The sequence below is a fragment of the Camelus dromedarius genome, chromosome 6 (assembly GCF_036321535.1).
Source record: "Camelus dromedarius isolate mCamDro1 chromosome 6, mCamDro1.pat, whole genome shotgun sequence".
In the NCBI taxonomy this organism is placed as follows: domain Eukaryota; kingdom Metazoa; phylum Chordata; class Mammalia; order Artiodactyla; family Camelidae; genus Camelus; species Camelus dromedarius.
In genome coordinates this window covers 14,368,259-14,388,067 of record NC_087441.1, presented here as the reverse complement: position 1 = coordinate 14,388,067, position 19,809 = coordinate 14,368,259, and the positions used below count along the sequence as shown (strand labels likewise).

Here is a 19,809-nt window from a genome sequence, read left to right as displayed (position 1 = left end):
GAAAGGGTTAGGAGGGTGAGTTACTGTGCCCCAGTTCATGCAAGTGGTAAGCAGCAGAGACAGTTTAAACCCGCCTGTCTCTCTCCAAACTCCGTGCACAGGGCTGCCACTCCCTGTCCCCTGACTGAGGGGTCTCATTTGTGCTGAGAAGCACAGCTACCTGGGGCCTGAGTGAGATGATGCAGGTCCTGTTCACTGAGATCCCCCCTGGGGTCTCTTTATCACAGAAGGAAGATAAGCCATCGAGACCAAGGATGGGACATCTAACACCATTTCTGCCCTGACACTGAGTCCTTTTATAAAAACTGCTTGGAGAGCTGTGATGATCTCTCCAGAGATATTCATTTATTAAGATGGATTGCTAAATGTCAGGTTCACAGGAAGGGCAGAGATTTGGGAGTGGAGAGGCCTGCCCCATGCTGCCCCAGAAACGGGGAGCAGCCTGCGTGGAGGGCAAGGATGAGAGATGGAGTTCAGCCTCGGGAAAGCCTCTCTTCACCTGGTTCCGTGCTGTCCTGCCGCTTTCCCAGGCATCTCAGCATCTCGGTTGCCTCCCCAGCTCTCGGCCTGGGTACCCAAGTACCATCTTTCACCACCATGTCCCTGTCGCTGGCGGCTGACCGCTGCCATCGCACCATGGGCTCCTGCCCGATACGGTGCCCTTGGTACTGGCACCTGGCAAAATGCTCTGGTGCAGCTGCACAGATACCAGTTTGCTGTCTGAGCTTTGGATTAGTGGTGACCCAAGTAAGAACAGTATATTTTGTGCTGCTGCTGCCCCAGTCTAAGCCATTGTTATTTCTTACCAGGTTATTCTGCGGCCTCCTAAGTGGTCCTGCTTAGGGCCTCGCCTCCCACAGGCTTTGTGAAGACATTCACAAAGCAGCCAGGGTGAGGCTTTGTAGAAGGAAAGTCAGATCACACCACGCCTCTGCTTGAACCCCCAGGGGCTTCCCTCTCACTCGGAGTCCAAGCTTGAGCCTTTGCAGGGGCTCGGCCCCAAGCCCACTGTAGTGACCTGAGAACCTGGCTTCTCAGGCTCGCCTGGACACCTGCTGCCCTCCCCCTCGGCCCTCTTCCCTCAGATGTCAACATGGCTTCCTCCCCCACCTTCCTCAGGGCTGTTTTCAGATACTTCTCTCGTTACCCTGACCACCCTGTTGGAAATTCCAGCCATCCTGTTTTTCCCTGTCCCTCTCCTCTGCCTGTTGTCTCTTGAAACTATTCATCACGATTTGCTGCACAATGTATCGTACTTAGGTGTTTATTGTCTGTCTTCCTCATCAGAGTTTAATCTTCATGAAAGCAAGTATTTTTGTCAGTTGTCCATTCTTTTTTGTTGTTGTTGTTGTTCATTCTTTATGCTTGGCATCTCAAAAGTCTCTGGAAGATAGCAGGTCCTCAGTAAAGAGCTGTCACATGGATTTGCCTGGGGTGCTTAGACCCCAGTGAAGATGTGCCTAGTTCCAGAAGACTCTCATGAGACCAGTAGTGTGGATCTTTGTATCTCTGAGCTGGCATTTGCTTTGTGCTGTTGATTGTTAGGGCAACAGTTCTTAACTGGGCAGCTGTGACGCGAGGGTGTCACAGTCATTTGTTCAATGATGATAGTGAACGTACCAAAGAAAGCTAGTGAACTACCAAAAAATTAAAACATGATGCATATGTAAATGCATAACTGAATCACTTTGCTGTGCACCTGAAACTAACACAACATTGAAATCAACTATATTTCAGTAAAAATTAAAAGAATACTAAAACATATCCTGGATATTTATAAAATACTGTCAATTTTGCTCACTCGTATGACAGTGTGTTTTCTTGAGCGAGAGGAAAGAGGGGTGTCTGGGTGGAGTGCTAGGGACAGGGTGTGCCCTGTGGCTTTTCTGGGCTCTGCTGCAGCCATCGTTTGTCCGTGCTGAGCGCTCCAGACGTGAACCGTAGCAGTAGGGGATGCGGGGTAAAGAGGGGTCCAGACCTGCTCTCCCAGGTGGCAAGGACAGTAACCTCTCTGGATATTATTGAAAATATTCCTTCACTTTATCAGAGGATCAGGAATGGTCAGGCTATCTTCATTTTTTTAAAGTAGGAGTTTAGGAGATTTTGCTGTTTGGCTCTAAGCAAGCTTCAGCCTTTGAAGGTTATTTAACTTTTAAAACAAGTGTGCGTTAGGGACATGCTGGTAACGTGGATTGTACCGTGTGCCTGTGTTGAAGCTGGAATGACCTACATTTGTTTACCCTATTTTAGCTCCACGTAAGGCCTATCCTTCCCCAGCCCCTCTCAATGGCCCTGCAGGTGTGCCAGTCAGGCACCGGACCTCGGGCCTGTTAAAAATGGGCTCATCTCCTCCCCTTTCACTTAACTTCCCAGCTCCTTAAGCCTCCATCTGCTTTGTCCTTCGCTTCCTGGCCTCCCAGTTACCCCTCCTGCCTTAGTCTTGATTTTAGTATCTGTCCTTTGGCCTTTTACAGTCCTTTTCAAACATTATTATTATTGTTGTTGTTGTTATTTTTGGTGGTGGGGGGAGGTCATTTTATTTATTTATTTGTTTATTTATTAATGGAGGGACTGGGGATTGAACCCAGGACATCACGCATGCTACGCATGGACTCTACCACTGAGCTATAGCCTCCTCCCTGGCCTTCATGGTCCCCAGCTACAGTTGACTTTCCTAGTTTATTTCTTTGTTTCTCTGGAGCACTTCCTCCCAAAATGGGAGGTAAACCTATTAAGACATAAGACCTGATGTGTCTTAAAATATCTATGTTTTTTTCCTAACCCTTAGTTGATGGTCTGGGGGAATGTAGGTGTCCAGGCTGGAAGTCATTTCCCTGCAGGATTCTGGCATCATCGCTCCCTTGGCTCCCAGCTCACGGCGCTGCTGCTGGGATGCCTGTCGGCACTGATTCTCTATCCTTCTGAAAGCTTCCCGGATCTCCCCTTCCTCCCCATTGTTCTGACATTCCATGGTGATGTGCGTAGGGTTGGCTGGGCTCCTTGTTAAGTAGAAAATTTTTCTTGCAGTTTCCAGGGCTTTTTTAAAGGCTTAATATGATATTTAAATATGTACCACTTAAAACCACTTGTAAGCTCCCTATGCTTATGGTTCTTCCAATTAGAAAATAAAAATTGCAAATTAAACATAAAGTACCCAAGTGATGGAACTCAGATGCACATTGTGAAATTGATACAGGACAAATGGATGCGGGGCGTGAGGAGTGCCGTGTCCCAGGATTCGGTTGAGCCCCTGGGACGTGCCCCATCCAATGTGGGTCCTTGGCTCCACACAGGAAAGAATTCAAGAGCGAGCCACAGTTGAGTGAAGGTAGATATATTTAGAAAGATACATGGAAAGGCAAGAGAAAGGCCACGAGGTGTGCAGGTTGGGTGCTCAGATTAGAGTAAAAGTAAGTACACCCTCCATAGTGCAGGCCGTCTCCAAAGGGGGACAGAGGAGAGGGCTGCGGCCTGGTGTTGCTAGTTTTTATGGGCTCAGCGGCTTCATATGCTAATAAGTGGAAGGACAAATCTAATTACCCTGGGGAAGGGGCAGGGATTCCCAGGAAGTTGGCCATTTCCCACTCTTTGGCCTTTTGTGGCTAGCCTTGGGGCTGTCATGGTGCCTGTGGGCATGTTATTCACCATGCTGATAAATTACAGTAGGCATATAATGAAGCTCAAGTTCTGCTAGAAGCGAAATCTCCCACTATCTTGAGCCCCAAGGCCTACTGGGGGTTGAATCTTCCACCATTTTGATGTTAATTGCTGTATCATTCTTTGAATGGCTGTGCCCTGTGCCCTTCCTGTCTCACAATGACTGTGATGGCTGGTGTCATTCTTTCCATGAGAGGAATTAGGTACAGTGTGGGGCAACACAAGAGTCCTCTGAGCGATGGCATCTGATTTCACTTGGGGTAATAAGTCATTTACGTCCTAAGTCTGCCCTTTGGCCTTTTTCTCATTAGCCCATGACAAAGAACATCATTCTGCTTGATGATAAACGCAGGGCTGACTCGGTTATAGGATGGCCACCTGGACAATTCCTAGACTAAATATGCTTGCTTACAGAAAAGTTTTTGGATTGTCATTAAGATGAAAACATGAAATGCAAATATTTTCATAGAAAAAATGATAATAGTCCCCTAATGCCTGGGATTGAGTGTGGCGTGCGTTCTTTGTAGCTGTCTGCAGTGCAGTGTTCCCTGGAGGTGGACAGAGAGGGGAGCCCTAGGGGGTGTGGGCCGTCAGGATGGCCAGTGCCCAACCCGGCTCCTGCGGCCCCACGTTTCTCCCCTGGCTGCGACGGTGGCCATTAGTGCTCTAATCCCAGGGTCCTTCATGTCCCACATTCCAGAGAATTGGGAGCCACTGTCACATTCAGGGAGCCCTAGAGCTGTGTGTTGTGGAGCTTGAAAACCATAATCCACTTTCAAGCTGTGTTAGCTTCAGCGTTCCTGCCCCCTTCCCTGAGAGGCGAGGATTTGTGTTTTTTTTTAACGGCTAACACCACACTTGACAGGGTTGGTGGTGTACATTTTCTGGCTAGTTAGGAGTGTGTGTGCATGTCTGTGTGATGTGTGTGGTGTGTGTGTGGGGTTACCGCAGGCCGTCTGTGTTGTGGAAACACCATACACGGTGGCATCACTGCTTCCTGAGCCCGTGGTGAGCCGAGGCCATCTCAGGCTCACGTCTGAGGTTCTGCCTGCGTGGAGCTGGGCCCCTGGCCCTCAGCACTGCTGTGGGTCCCCTTGTGGGGGCAGCCTGGGGGTCCCCCTTCTGCTTAGGGCTGGGGGTGCTGGAGCTGGACTGCCTGTTGGTTTGTGAAGTGTCTTCAAGGTCCCACGTGTGCTCTCTGTTACTGCATGTATCTCCCAAACCTCCAGGGCACAAAACTTGGATCTCACCTTTCCCTTCCCCCTCCTCCAGCATCCGGTTCATCTCCAAATTCCATCTCTTTCCCTTCCTATTTATTACTGTTTAAAATCTTTCCATTCTTGCCAACTTGCATCAACTTGCATCCAAGCCCTGTTACCTCCCACCGGGATGAGCACAGCGGCCTCTGCCTTTTCTCCCTTTTGCCTGGGGCCCTTCTGCTGAGCCCACGCTCCCAGCATTTCCCACCCTTGCTCTGGAGCCCTCGGTGGCTACAGACTCTGCAGGCAGAGGAGAAGTTGGCAGTATGAAGGCTGATGGATTTCATTTGTCTTTCACAATATTTTAATGAATTGTAAACCAACTTTAAAAAAACAGGATATTTTAATGTTAAAAATCTGTATTTTCAACTTTCCTGCAAACTTGGCAGATCTAACAGCACTGGGCACATCTTCCTAAACTGTTCCTGAATAGTCAGGAGTGGAGTTTTCTTTGCTGCCTTTGTCTTGTTTGCCACACTCCCCACTCCTCCTTATAGCCCTCCAGCCTGCCTTGGCTCTCATCGCTGTTATCTGTCTGGCTTTCATAGATATTAATATTTGCAGCCCAGAGCTCTCTGACTCCCAGACCATGGGCTTTTCTACACCCTGTATTTAGAACACACCTTCTATTTTTGCCTCCTGTGTACCAGTCTGCCTCTTTTGGGTGCTCTCTCCCCCTCTAAACTTGTCCAAATCCTGCCGTTCAACAAGGCCGGCTTACATCCTTCTCCTCTGTGAGACCCTCCCTGCCTGACCCAGGTGGAAGTTCTCCCTCTCTTTAATTATAAAGCACTTTGGGTTTGTCTCTGTCTTTTGATGCCATTGTGTTTTATTTTGTTTCCATGCTTTGACTGCCCCTCCAGGACAGGGCCTCACAGCGTTGACACATGGGGCTTCCCAGATGGTGGATCCTTGGCAGATGTACGACCAGAAAGATACACAGACATGATCAAGGGCCTCTGACTCAATGTGGGTTAGCTTGTGGTTTACCCCAGGCGCCCTGAAGAGATTGTTTCTCATCTTGTCGCCAGAGCCCCTGTTGACAGATCTATTTTTAATGTGAGGAAATCCCCAAACACAACTAAATTCTGTTAACCAGAGCGAGGTGTGTGTGGAGTCACTCCCTTGTCAGGGGATTGATCTCTCTCCAGGGTTATTCAGTGATACCGCTTTATACAGAAGATAGAACTAAAGAGAGCCTCCATCAAATATGGAAAATTCCCATGCTCATTAAGTGTGAAATACCGAATGCAGGCAGGATTCTATGCCGGGCACTAGAGCAGCCTTTTCTTCCCAGGACTCTCCCATGAGCACCTCCAGGGCCCATCTCTGTGTCCTCACCCGGGCTATGGGTTTCGGCATCACCAGCCTTCAGAACTCACCCGTGTTCCACGCTCCGAGCGCCCACGCTGAGCCTGAACCCCTCCTGGGCTCTGATAAAAGTAGGTGAGGGTGACGAGGAGCTCGTAGGTTGATAGGAAATGCTGATGCCTAACGATTGCTATAATTACTCAGCTGGTGAATACTTAGCTTGCATCAGCTGTCCCACTTAGAAAGCCAAGCCCAGGGTGCCCCAGCCACATGCCCTTGGGACATGGCTGTGACCTTGCGATGCTGGGGGTTTTCTTGACTCCTGTCAAGCTCCTCTGAGAGGGGAGGGGACTTGCTTCCCCATGTCTGGGCCCAGAGGGTGAGTGGACTCTCAGGCCATCCTGTCCAATGGGAAAGGAAGGCCCTGCGTCTGTCTGTCCGGGACACCAGCTGCTTGCCACATGTGGCACTGAGCCCTGGAATGTGGCTAGGGCAACCGAGGAACTGAAGTCTTAATTGTATGTCATCTTAGCGAGCTTAAACTTACATCCCACTTGTAGTTGCCGCATGGGACAGCCCAGATCTCAACAGTTGGGGGTCAGATGCGGTCAGCGTGCCTGGTGGGGAGCCCAGGGCACTCGTGATGGCAGGACACCTAATTGCAGACGCTCCCATGTGGGTGTGCCTGTACACGGCGGTGCAAGTAAAAGCCCGTTTGACCGAGTCTGGCAGGGCTTCAAAGCCAAGCGCTGTTTGCAGGGAGGCCCGTTGCTGTGCTGTTCTGACGAGGGCGTTATTTACTTATTCTTTAACTTCCTTCAAGAAATCAGACCCGGAGCCCACCTGGCCTGTGATTCCTCGAGCCATTTCTGTAGCTTGCCCTCCTCTGCTTGATTTCATTAAACGGTGACATAAATACATACTGTGTATCCAACCAGTGTGTGTAAATGCTGAACCCGAATGACTGTTTGGGGGAAGTTGTGGGGAAATTTTAGGGGGAGGGTGTATAAACCTTTACACAGACTGTAACTTGTGGGTTTCTCGCTTTTGCTTGGCTTTTCTTGAGTAAAGTCAGCTGAAACTGGCTCCGAGTATTCTGGTTTCACATGGTGTTTATTACAGCCACACCAGGCTATGGACAAAGCTGAATTAATCTTGAGCCACATTTGCTAGAACGCACACACAGCGTGTGCCTGGCTCTGCTCCAGAGGCTGAATGGCCGTGGCTTCAGCATTTTTTGGCCTGGGGAGGGCCGGTCGTGCATGTGTGATTTATCCACACTGCGGCTTCCCAGCGGCAGTCTGCGTTCACAGGCTGCCAGTGGTTCTGCAACCTAGTGTTTCTTATTGGTGTTTCAGTTCCCATCAGTCCTTTCACTGTGGAAAGTCTGACAGACCTTCGAGAGCTGTACCGCTATCTGTGGATCCTTAAATGACTCCCTTCCTCTCCTGCCAGCCTCCCCCACCACCCCTATGGTCTTCCTTTCAGCCATGATTTCAAATATACGCAAAAATAGGAAGTCAGGCACAGGCAGTGCTGGGGGCAGAGAATGCCAGTGCAGAAGGGATGCCGTGGCCAGGGAGGCTGGTACCCACGCAGGCAAGCAGCATGCACACCCAGTGTGGTCTCTCCCAGCATCCTCCGAATCCTCCAGCATCCTCCTCCCCGATGGAGGCCACATCTCTACCCACCTCCTTGCTCTGCCCCTGGGAGCACTTAAAAGTGGCATCTCTTTTGAAACAGCAGCTCTGAAAGTGGAGGAGGGAACCACAGCAGCCCAGCCATCTCTAAGCGGAGGGCAGTGGTGTGTGTTCATTGCCTCACGTAGACTGACTCTCCAGGACCCAGCAGGCACCGTCAGGTATTCGCATAGGCAGATACGTACTTCCACCGCATACTGCTTTTCTGATGTCCTGGGAAGCCAGGATTGTGATTGTGTTTTAATTTTATTCCTGTCACTGTTCTCCAGCAGGAAGCATTCTTTCCCAGTTCTGAGGTCATTTGAATTTTCTAAGGAGTTATGCTTTTTTTTTCATTCTTTGTTAGTAATATTATTAACATTTCTAAAAGAGACTTTAATCTTAATAAGACTAAGATGTTAGACTTGCCCCTTTGCTTTAGGTTCAGTTTCTCCTTTACTTTATCTGAGCTTTTCAATGGATTGCATATCTTAAAATGATAAAGAAACAAGAATCAGAACCCCTATTTACAACAGTTTTAAGAGCTCTATGTCAGGAACCGGGGGCAGAGACCAATATATATATACATATATTTCTTGTAACTTCACAGTAACATATCAGATTCCTCAATTTCCTCAGAATGCTTGGGTCCTCACATTTGTGTTGGAGTAGGGAAAAAAAATGATGGAGTGTGATTCCTTAGGAAATGCATTTACAAGAAAAGAAGTACTCAGGAAGTCGTCCTCGCCCCTGCAGACCAGGTGATGCCACTGGCACACGGCGGCTAAGCCCAGGTGAATGCACAGGTGTCCCCCACACAGGCTTCTGCCGAACTTCTGCAGACACTCCTCGGCCAGCCCTGGGGCTGGGACGCGTTGGTGTGCAGGTGGCTCCCTATGGGAAGGCGAAATGCAAGATGACAGCACTGGCCTAAATGCGATTTCATCTCAGTGTTCTCAGGTGTGGGGAAGATCAGGTAACAGACGAAATGAGAGGTTGCAAAGACCTCCTGTGAGTTGGAGGTGCGGATTCCAAATTAGTGAGGTCTGTTTCCACACTGCAGCTGGACTCTCTTGCCCTCCGTTATGGACTGGATGTCTTTGGCTGCAGGAGTATTAAACATGACTCACAATAATAGGGCTTTACTTGGGTGTAGGTGGGCTACAGAAGTGATTCTACTTGGTGGCTCAGCAACGTTATCCAGAGCCCTTTTTTCTTCTTTCTCCCCACCCTGCCCACCGGGAGTCAGACCCTCCCACTGTGGTTGCGTGATGGCTGCCAGCAATTTCCGGGTTACGAGCTTCCTCAGCCTGCTCTCCAGCAGGGACGCTTCTGCTGAAAGGGCATCTTTTCCCAGAACCCCCACTGGTCTCATTTGAGTCCGGAACCGGGACTGGGGCGACGATGACCCAAGAGCGCAGCCCCAGAAACCCGTGGTGGAATCAGGTTTTCCCAGACCCAGAGCCAGGGAGGGAGATACAAACCCCCAAATAAAGATCAGATAGTCGCCAAGGGAAGTGGGGAGATTGAGTAGGAGACTGCCACTCTCACTACTCGTCCTACAATCAGCCAAGCCCCATTATATACTCTTAAGTGCAGTTTTCTGCAGAAAGTAGAAAATTGTCACTTTGGAAATAGCATGACTTTCTACTGCTCTGTGCCTCTGAAGTCTTCTTTGTTCTGTCTCCTCCTTCCCTTCCTGTTCCCTCCTCCTCTCCTCCTTCCCCTTCCTGCCTCTTCTTCCTTTTTCTCCTGCTTCCCCCTTTCTGTCTCCTGCTCCCCCTTCCTTCTCCTCCTTTCCCTCCTCTTCCTCCTTGTCTCTTCTTTACCCCCCTTAATTGTCGACGCCCCTTAATTGATGGTCTGGTCATTTATTTAACTCAGCCAAAGCGGTTCAGTACAATGCAGTATCTCACTAAACAGAATGTCTTCACATTTGCTCCCCAGGAAGAAGAAATGCCAGATGTGGAAATTGACATTGATGATCTTCTTGATGCAGACAGCGAAGAAGAGAGAGCTTTAAAGTTACAGGTAAGCAGCGTTCAGAATCTAAACCCTTTGGTCACGGATACTTGGACCCACCTGTGTCCCCAGAGCATGGCTTGCACTGGTTCTGCCCTAGGGCAGTATTGGCCCCAGCACTCAGGCAACGACAGTTTGCAGAGAGAAGGCAATGGGCTGCTGAGTTTTCCACCTCCCAAACTGCGTGTCTAATGATAAAGCAGTTCTTGACTATGGTCAGTTCTCAAAGTGCCTTACGAACATGAGTTTCTCCAGCATCGTCTTCTTGGGACAGAGAGATGGTTCTGCCTCCAAAGGTCCGTTGTATGAGAAAGAGAGGGGCTGAGCCAGAACCGGCGTATCTAAGCCCAGGATTCTGGTCTTGCAATTGTGGATTAAATCATTCATGAAATTAATTTCTAGTTAAGATTGTTTACAACATAATTCTTTTTAATAAAATATAATATTTTTATTTTTAAAGATTTTAATAAAATATCTTTTATTGGAGTATGCTCACCTGACAACATTCCAGTATGATGGATGTTGTGATGTTCTGTGTTTCCTTTGTCCAGAGCAATAAAATATTTATTTCCATTCCCACAGGAGGTCAAATCTATCATTTTAAAATCTGCATTTGGGAGTTTCTAAAACTAATTAACCTTTGACCTACCACTTTTCTTAATGTTCATTGATAATTACTGTTAACGGCCATCGGTTATCACCGATGGCAAATGATCGTTACAGGCAATTAAAGGGCACATTTTAATGTATTAATAATTACTAGTGTCCTTGAGTGGTGAACAAGCTCAGTTTAATGATTATTTCCTGTTGGTAAATTTAGTTGAGAGGTGGTAGCATCCTAGTTATGAAAGTTACCAAAAAAAATAAAGCAGGCACCAGCTCTATAGAAAACGTAACCACTTAAAAAATTTTTCTTAAAAGGTTGAACTTGAAAGGCGCTTTAGCTGCTGTCAGGTCATCCCCTTTGGTTCCTGGGTGAGGACACTGAAGTGTGCAGAGGTGTGACAAGCTGCTTTGTGGCTGAATCACAGCCAGGACCTCGGTCTCCACGTCCAGTGTGATTGTCACCATCTCTCACAGGCTGTCTCAACTTAAGTGTATCCAGCTTATTATTAAGCAAGTTGGCAGCCCAAAGGACAAGTGTGTGTGGCGTGTGTGTACGTGTGCAGTCTCTCCCCCGTGTGTGCGTTCTGAAGAGTGCAAGACATTCCTGCAAATACAGGGTACAACTTTTTGTATCTTCAGAAGGCCAACGGATGCTAAAATGAAGTGTGATTCTAGACTGTCAGTATGGAATCTTGAATTACCATGTTCAGAATAATACTATAAAGATGAAGTGATTTTTGATTTCACTTTGAAAACGATGCTGAATTTTAAAATAAAATTTCTGTGTATTTTATTCTAGGAAGCTCTCGTAGACTGCTACAAACCAACAGAGGTAAACAAATCGCTTTTCCTAAATGCCAAGTTTGAATTGGTTTTTATTAAATCAATTTGCCTGTTTTTAAAGCTAAACCACAATAAGTGGATTTGAATATGTAAATACTTGAGAACCATTATTATGAAATGCATATGTTTGAGTAGTACTAACTTCCTTACTTGTAAACCTAAATGTGTCTGGTTAAGGAAGACTTAAAACTAATGGAATTGGGTGTGTTGTCTCCTGGTATATAAAAGCTAAACTTCAAAGGAAATTGTGAGAGGGTTTGGAATTACGTTAGTAAAAGTTTTAGATTTATAACTGGAGAATACATTCTATTAGTGTTGAGTTACGTATTTTTAAAAAGCTTAAGACCAATTTTGTTAGTCTGAATTGAACAATTACCTTTATTGGAAGAGTACATTTTATGCTTTGGATAGTTGCAAGTGTATAAATATTAATGTAAAAACAATGGCTATTAGTTTGATTAGACCAAGGAACTTAGTGTATACTGTAATAACCAGAAGCACAAATAGTGTAGAAATTAAGGATTTGATCAGTTATGAAAATATTGGTAAAAGAGGTACATTCAGCTCCTGTGATAAATCAGAGAAATTAGAAGATCCAGCAGATGTCCTGGAGTTTATTTGCAATATCAAAGCAATGGTGGGAGGACTTTGTAAGCTGTCTTTGAAGATTCATGCCTTTCAGTTCTTCAAAACTTGTCTTTTATTATTTACTATTTTTATTACATTTTCCCAAGTATTCTATACTTTTGGCTCTCCTGTTATTTAGATGTTACATCTTCCAGATGGAGGCTTTAATTTCTTATCTTTTCTCTTTTGTTTTTCATCTACTTGATCTTTTGTTCTACTTTCTGAAAGATTTCCCTGACTTTATCTTCTAGCCTTTTTACTGATATTTTAAAGTTTCAGCTATTTTATTTTTAATATCCAACAGCCCTTTCTTGATCACTGTTGACTGTTTTGTTTCTGTATTTCTTCTTATATTATGGATGCACTTATTTCTTTTTTCTCTTTGAGGATTATCAATCAAGTGTTTTATTTTCTTTGTTTTTGTTTTCAAGATTATTTTGCTGTCTGCATTTTCTCTGAATCCCACTTTTCTTTTCTTTTCTTTTTTTTTTCTGTTTGTTTTTGTCTGTCTTTACTGGCTTGGGGAAGTACACCCATGTTTGGATGTTGGGACCCAGTGAGTTGATTAGAATCTGTGTGTGTGAGCACACCTTGTCCATTGGTGGGTCTCACTGTGGAGTGACAAGCTTGCAAATCAGATTTGTTGTTGTTGTTGTGTGTGTGTCTGGAGCAGGGGGCCTCCTCAGACTGTCACTATGTGGACATTTCTTTTCTGGAGAGATTTGGGCTGTTGAGTTTTGTTTTTTTTTTTGTTTGTTTTTGTTTTTTTTTAAGAGTTTGACCCTGTAAACTGCTGTTGGAGTGTTGATAATCCGACTTCAGGCTTTTTGGAAGTAAGGATGAGAAGGAGGCAGGAGACCTCACTGTTTAGTTTTTTGGGGACTAGAACTCCTTTATTTATAGTTAGTTGGGAAATTGATCTGAGAGTTAAAACAGGTATTTGGAGGGCAGCATCAAATTGTTGTGAAAGGTTAGACAAGACTAGTAGGGTTGTTGTAGTCAAGAAAAGTGATGGATGAACAAAGCTCAAATTTTCTGTTCACCATTGTTCTTTCATGACCTCTGATGGTGAAAATGTAAATTGACATTACAAATACCAACAGAAATGATGCCACGAATTCCATTTACGTTGTTACTGAAGATCCTTTTCCTTCTTTTCATATTTATTGACCTTGAGAATGTAATCGTATCAATTATTCAACAATAGAGAAAGAGTGTTGGACAGTTTTATACTACTTCAAAGCATAAGAAATCCCTCTTAATCACAGTCTATAAAGCTCAAAGTGTATGTGTGCACATTAAATATAGTAGAATGGACATTTTAATGATATAACAACTTAGTACTGTGACTACTAGCTCTCAAATGGAAATTGAATAAAGTTTGGATAAGTTGAAAAAAAAACCAAAAGAAAAGTGATGGATGATGCTGGTGAATTAGCATGTGGTGTCGGCATGGGGATCATTACTGAGAGTATATCCGGACTGGTGGGTGTAGACATGCCATTAACTCACTTTATCATTCCCATTTGCTTCAGCTCTCCTCCTGGGTGGAGAAGTTCATGTGTTGGTATTTTGGTGGTAAAGGTTGGATATACATGAGCCTCCTTCCTCGTCCCAGTTTTTGCAGTGTCCAGGGAGCAAAGTATTTACATTCATTAACACAGTTAGATGAAATGGAGGGTCTTGTCCCCCGGGAACAAAAGTGTCCGTCACCTAGTCTCTGTAAGGAGGCTTATGAGCTGAAAGGATGCGACACTAGAATGCTCCTCAGAGTTCCAAAGAAAGAGGCGCTGGAATTTACAGGAGAGCATCTCGTGTTCCTTGTTTAGCTTGTGGTTTCTAGGAATGGAAATGGTGTCAAACACTGAGGAGTTTCAGTCAAGCTCATTGATCTATTAAAGGGTCATTTCAGAAAATGTTGGGTAGTTTTGCCTTTGAGCTTATGTTCGTAAGAAACAGATTTTACTGGCACCTGGATTGTGATGATGAAAATAAGTGCTTATGTTTCCCCACAGCCCTCAAGTTGACACTGTGGTGACAAGCATTATCTTATTTAGTCCTCACAACCATCGCTTGGTGTAGAGAGTCTGGGTAACTTGTCTAAGACCTCACAGCGGTGAGCAGAAGAGCGGAGAGGCAGGGACTCAGTCCGGAGTTTCTAGTGCCTTATCTTGTGCTCTTTTCCCCATCCTGCCCATCTTGCTAAGCTACTTGCAAGACATCTAGGACATTAAAGGACTTTGTCTTATCTCAGCTAAATGCCTGACAATTAATGATGTTTCTTTTCAAGTAGTCTTCTCTGGAGGTGCTATTTTTTGATCAAAAGAATTTTACAGACAATTATTACACCACTTTGAAGTTGTAAATGTAAGGAAGCCCTCTTTGCTGATTCAGACGCATTTATTTATAGCTTCATTGCAGTGGCGGGGGAGGGGCTGGTAGGGAGTGGGAAGACTAGACTTTGAATCAAGACTCATATACCAGCGCCAGCACTAAATGCGCGTGACTTTGAGCAATTTTCTCAACCTCTCTGAGCCTCCATTTGCTCCTTTTTAAAAATAGAGGGAATAATAACCACCGCCCCAGGTTTTAGTGAGGGTTCTTTGCAATGACAATAACTTTAGTGATAGTAACAACAACAATGGTTCCTAAATCCTCACTAAGCACGCCAGGCACTGATCTAATCGCACGTATTAACTCATTTCATCTTCACAACAGGGCTATGAGCTTGACACCATGATCATTTAGAGAATTTGAGACGTAGAAAGGCTGCCAAATATGCCTAAGATGACATAGTGAGTAAGTGGGGAAGTTAGGGTACTTAGGAAAGCACATAACACAAAGCTGGATGCGTGCTGGCTGAGTCTGGTTCTATAAGGGTCAGTGCTCCTCCATTACATATTAAATATGCAAAATGCCCAAATTCACCAGTAATGCTGTTCTTGTGTTATTCAATTTGAAAAGCAGACGTTAAAGAATCTGCTGATTTCACCCACGTGACACTGTTTTGGTGTGTCACTTTCGGTTGTAGACTTTGGGTCCGTGGTTTTATGTAGTTTTATCCCATGTGGGTCCTTGGCTAATAAGAAGAGAACTTGTGTTTCCCCATTTTGATTCATATTCCAAACTGGGGATTCCAGGCATTTAAATCTTTCCTGACTTGGACTCTTCAGAAACACAGCAGTAATTGTGGTCACCACACTGACGTGTTAGTGATTGACTTATAAGAACGATGTTTTAATTTTTTCCCCTTGAGTGAATGCCATTTCTGATGTTGTTGATATTATAATAGAGCTGATTTAAAGGTAGAAAGGATGTTTCTCTATAATGCAAGAAGGGCAGTCATTTTGTTTTGGTTATGACTTGGATTTGAAGGATCCATAGTGATCGCCTAGTGGACATTATAGAAATCAGGGGTAGGGGTGTTGAGGCCAGCTAGCCAGGCTAGGGAGGAGCTTCTTTTACTCCTTTTTGCATGGTTTTCAAATCTTAGGATCACAGTGGAGCACCCCCATTGTAAGGGAGTTGCCAGTCTGATCTATTTATTTCTATTAAGAAATCTCTTTTTAGAGTTGAAGGTGGCTGAGCCATTGTTCTCTGATAAACATTTGATTTTTCTTTCTGTGCATTTATTTCATTTTTGTAAAGTAAAGGTTGTGGTATTACCTATCATCCTAGCAATCAAAGCTTGTAAACTGATCTGCACCAGAGGTTCATGCCGAATGACGAAGTCTGGGAGTGGGTGGTGAGAGGCATTTCTGGGTCCCAGTAGTCAGCCGGGTCATGGAAATACCATGCCACGTGGTGGTGCAGAAAAGGGATGTCTAATCATTGTTTGCAGATGGGAATTGAGCTGTGTTTTCAGAAAGGCAGGCCTGCTTTTTTACTCGTCCTGGGTTGGCGGTAGAAGGGCGGATTCTCCTTCATTGCTTTGGTGTCACGATGAGTGACTGCATCTTACTTTTCTGACACCCTTTGGTGATGACCATTGTTAGCTCATCCTACTCACAGCGGCTCTCTACCAATTTAGCATCTTAGCCTGTTTAAAATATTGTTCGGTTTCTGTGTACATGGAAGTGCTCCCAGCCCCTGACCAGTGAGCCAATTGCTGTGGGGAGAAAATATAAACTGGGCGTTGACAACACAGAGAGGCTGCGTGCGTGACTGGAGGAGGCACAGCTTGGCATTTTGCTACGTTCTCTTTATTTATTTGCTCAACAAATGTTTACTGAACATCCATGTGCCTGTAACTAATATAGGGACTTAAGGAGGGTAGTGAAGATGCGTGTCCCTTTTAAAAACAATCTCTTAGATGGCCACAGCCAACTCTGGTCAGAATTTAAGTGCCCAAAGAATATTAAAATGGGAATAAAAGAACAGAAATGCCAGGGGTGTCAGCTCATCCCATGGCTCTCTAAGTTAGGAACCAAATTACTTAATGGAAAATGATTTTAGGGACTGTGTCCTTACTAGAGAAAGCCGAGGAGGCAGCCGTTTGGCTTGTGTAATGTATCTGAGCGCCTGCAGCCCGGGGAATCTTTTCAGCTGGCCTCCCATGGGGTTTCCTCAAAAAAGACTGCAATTTTGGGCAGAGATGAGGCATAGAGCTTGATGCTAGATTAATGCATTGAGATCACCCTTTGAAAGCTGGCACCTTCAGAATGATGTTTCTGAAAAGGGAGAGAATTGGGGAACTTACAAAAAAAGACCAGAATCAGATGAGAACGGCATGCTGGTGGTTGGAACCCCCCCCTGGCTATGAGGGCCTTAGGATGTTTTAGTGCAGTTAGGCAGGTGAGTAACAAAGGGTTGGGATTTATTAACAAGAAACATGGGAAGCTTTATCTAGTGGCCCAAAGGATTTTGCTCCCATTGTGTCCGTTGCTCACACATGTTATTAAAGTTCTTTCTGCTCCAGGCCGCCTCTGCCCAGGGGAAGAGCCCGGATGTGCGGGAGCAGGCATTTGGACTCATGTTTGGGTAGGCATCCTGTGCTCTGTCTCCTTCTCACTGTCTGTCTCTGAACTCTTACTAGGTGAGCACAAGTTCTACTTCGGGGTATTTCTAAATCTGAAGGTTGTCTTCATTAAACGCAACCCAGAAATGTTAGGTAAGCTTGCCATAGACATGCGATCATTGAGCAAAACTCTGCATTTACTTCCTGGTCTTTATTCAGTACTCTTTGCAAAGTTAGGCAACAAATGGTCCACAAGACCACTCTCACTTCTGACACCATTTGCAAGTTCAGGGGCCCCCAAGACCATACTCATGTTTGATGATTTGCTAGAAGAACCCACAGGACCCACTGAAAGTTACTCACACTCACAGTTAAAGTTTATTAGAATGAAAAGCTACAGAGGAAAATCAGCCGGGAGGAGAGCTTTGTGAGACAGGGTCCAGGAAAGGTCCACATGCAGAGTCTCCAGCTGTCCTCTCCCTGGGGGTCATGGGCAGTGTTGAGTCTGTCAGCTATGCTGTGTGGCAGTATGTACAGAGTAGCCACTCAGGAAAGCTCACCTGGGGCTGGGTGCTCTGGGTCTTTATTGTGACTTGGTCACATAGCCATGGTGGACTGTGCACATGGCTAACTCGAGTCTCCGGCCCCTCAGGATAAGGAGCTGATACCATGTGACCCAAAGCCCCCACCCTAAATCACAGTTAGACTCTCTTGCAATGCCCAAGGCCCCCAGGTAAGCACAGACACTTTTTATCAGGGAGTAGTCGTCCAGGGGCTTAGAGCTTGCCTCTCAGGATCTGAGGACAAAGACCAGAACTCCTTCTGGGTCAGGTTTAAGACTTCACTACAGTCTTAGAAGCAGGATGACCATGAGAATAATGATAATGATGCTGACAACAATAATTGAGACAAAACATTAGGAAAGAAGAAAGAGATGCCATTATAGGGAGAGCCACATGCATCTTGCCTTCAGATGCTTCAGTAATTAATGATTGTTATTTTTTTTAAAAAGAGTCGGTGGGGGAGGTACAGGCTTTAAAGGGCAGTGGACCTTTAAATAGTTGGCATTTCCCAATGATTGATTGTGATTTTATGGCCTTTTCTTTTTTTCATTAAACTCAGAAGTAATGATCATATTTAAAAAGCCGATCAACTCTATATTAAAAACAGCTTCATATTTTCTTCTTGTGTTTAGACTTATCTGGACAGAAGAAAAAAATATGAGTTAAAGGTAATTTGACACATGGCTTTTGGATTTCTATATTTAGCAAAGGGAATCACAATTAAAAAAACGAATTTGGAAATGGGTTTCTTTCATTTAGTCAGGATTTCGGTATTTGTAGCAAATAATATTGTTCTTCATTGATAATGGAACCCTGGATGAAATTACTTTAGTTTCCTTAGTGATTATAAAGTGGTAGATTATAATGTTGATGAATTTACTCCACTGATTATTTACTATGGTTGGAGTACTGATATGAACTTTATTATATGTTGTCTGAATTGCAAGTGTGTGAATTGTGAGAAACCCATTAGTAAGTGAAGGAAGAATTAAATGCTGGTGAGGTTGAATCTGGTAAGAGCAAATGGACTGTTCTGCTGCATGTAAATAAAGGTTAGAATTTGGGTACAAAATAAATTAGTCTAAGAGCAGTGGTCTGGATCTCTAAAACAGATGAATGGGCCCGCTCTCACCAACAGAACAAATTAATCTTTAATGGCAGATAGTCAAGAAAATAAATGGACAGAATGGTGTCAGTGGTTTTAAGTTAAAGGAGGAGAAACCAGGATGCAGTTAAGACCTTCAGGAATTTATGTTGGCAGAAGTGATTATAAGCCCAGCAGGCACAAACCCTTATCCAAAACAGATTCATAAGCCTCTTTGCAGATAATGAAAAATAGGATCAGTTCTGGTGTGCCCTGTCAGCCAACGAACCTCTCTGAAGATAAACACTCCTCCCTCCCGCCCCCCACCCCCCCAAAAAAAGAGAGGGGGAAGTGAAGTATTTCAGTGATGAGTGATGATGGCACTTGTGGTGCTAAATAATGCCAGTGACTGCAGGGAGCAAATCCCAGAGTCACACAGGGCTGAGGATGCCCCCCCCAGAGCTGTGTTCATCAGGGAGGATTCACTGCCTGCCCCTTTGGCCTCCCGTGTGACCTGGATATTCAAGCTGATGGAAGTTCACAGCGTGATTTTTAAATGCTTAGCTGGTTCTTTGGATGAGGACATGTTGCCACTTGGAACAGTTTTCAAGTGTTGCCATTACATTTGAAAACAGATACGTGCTACCTACCCTTCCCTTGTTCTCATGTGTCTAAACTTTGTTGGATCTAGAAATTCTTCTCATAGAGCCTGGTGACTATAGTTAGCAATACTGTAATGTATGTTTGAAAGTTGCTAAGAGAGTAGATCTTAAAAGTTTTCATCACAAGAAAAAAAATTGTAACTGTATGTGGTGATGGATGTTAACTCGACTTAACCATCATGTTTTTTTGCGGTATATACGAGTATTGAATCATTATGTTGTACACCTAAACTAATATGTTGGCATATGTCAGTTATTCCTCAATTTTAAAAAATTCTTCTTTCCTTGTCTGATCACAACTTGCGTGATTCCCATGTTGTCTGTTGAATGTTAGGCTTTTTGGAAGAAGTGTCACGTAGCTATGGAAAAGGTGTATGAGTTGACTTGATCTGCCATGTTCTGGCACTGAGGCTCAGGACCGGGAGCAGATGGCCCCTGTGGATGTGAGATTTTAGGAAATTGATTGGGGTGACAAAGAGGAAGGAGCACACGGGGCAGTCACTGACCCCCATGCACCCCACCCTTCAGAATCCCTACTG

At 44.9% G+C, this 19,809-nt stretch overlaps 1 long non-coding RNA gene across 1 annotated transcript in view; it reads left to right on the top strand.

Moving 5' to 3' along the window:
* Positions 1-19,809, top strand: part of PPP1R14C (protein phosphatase 1 regulatory inhibitor subunit 14C) — a 79,342-nt gene that overhangs the window by 47,436 nt on the left and 12,097 nt on the right. The window contains exons 2-3 of the long non-coding RNA XR_004138370.2: positions 9,854-9,937; positions 11,334-11,366. This is a non-coding gene — a long non-coding RNA (protein phosphatase 1 regulatory inhibitor subunit 14C). The remainder of the gene's footprint in view (positions 1-9,853; positions 9,938-11,333; positions 11,367-19,809) is intronic.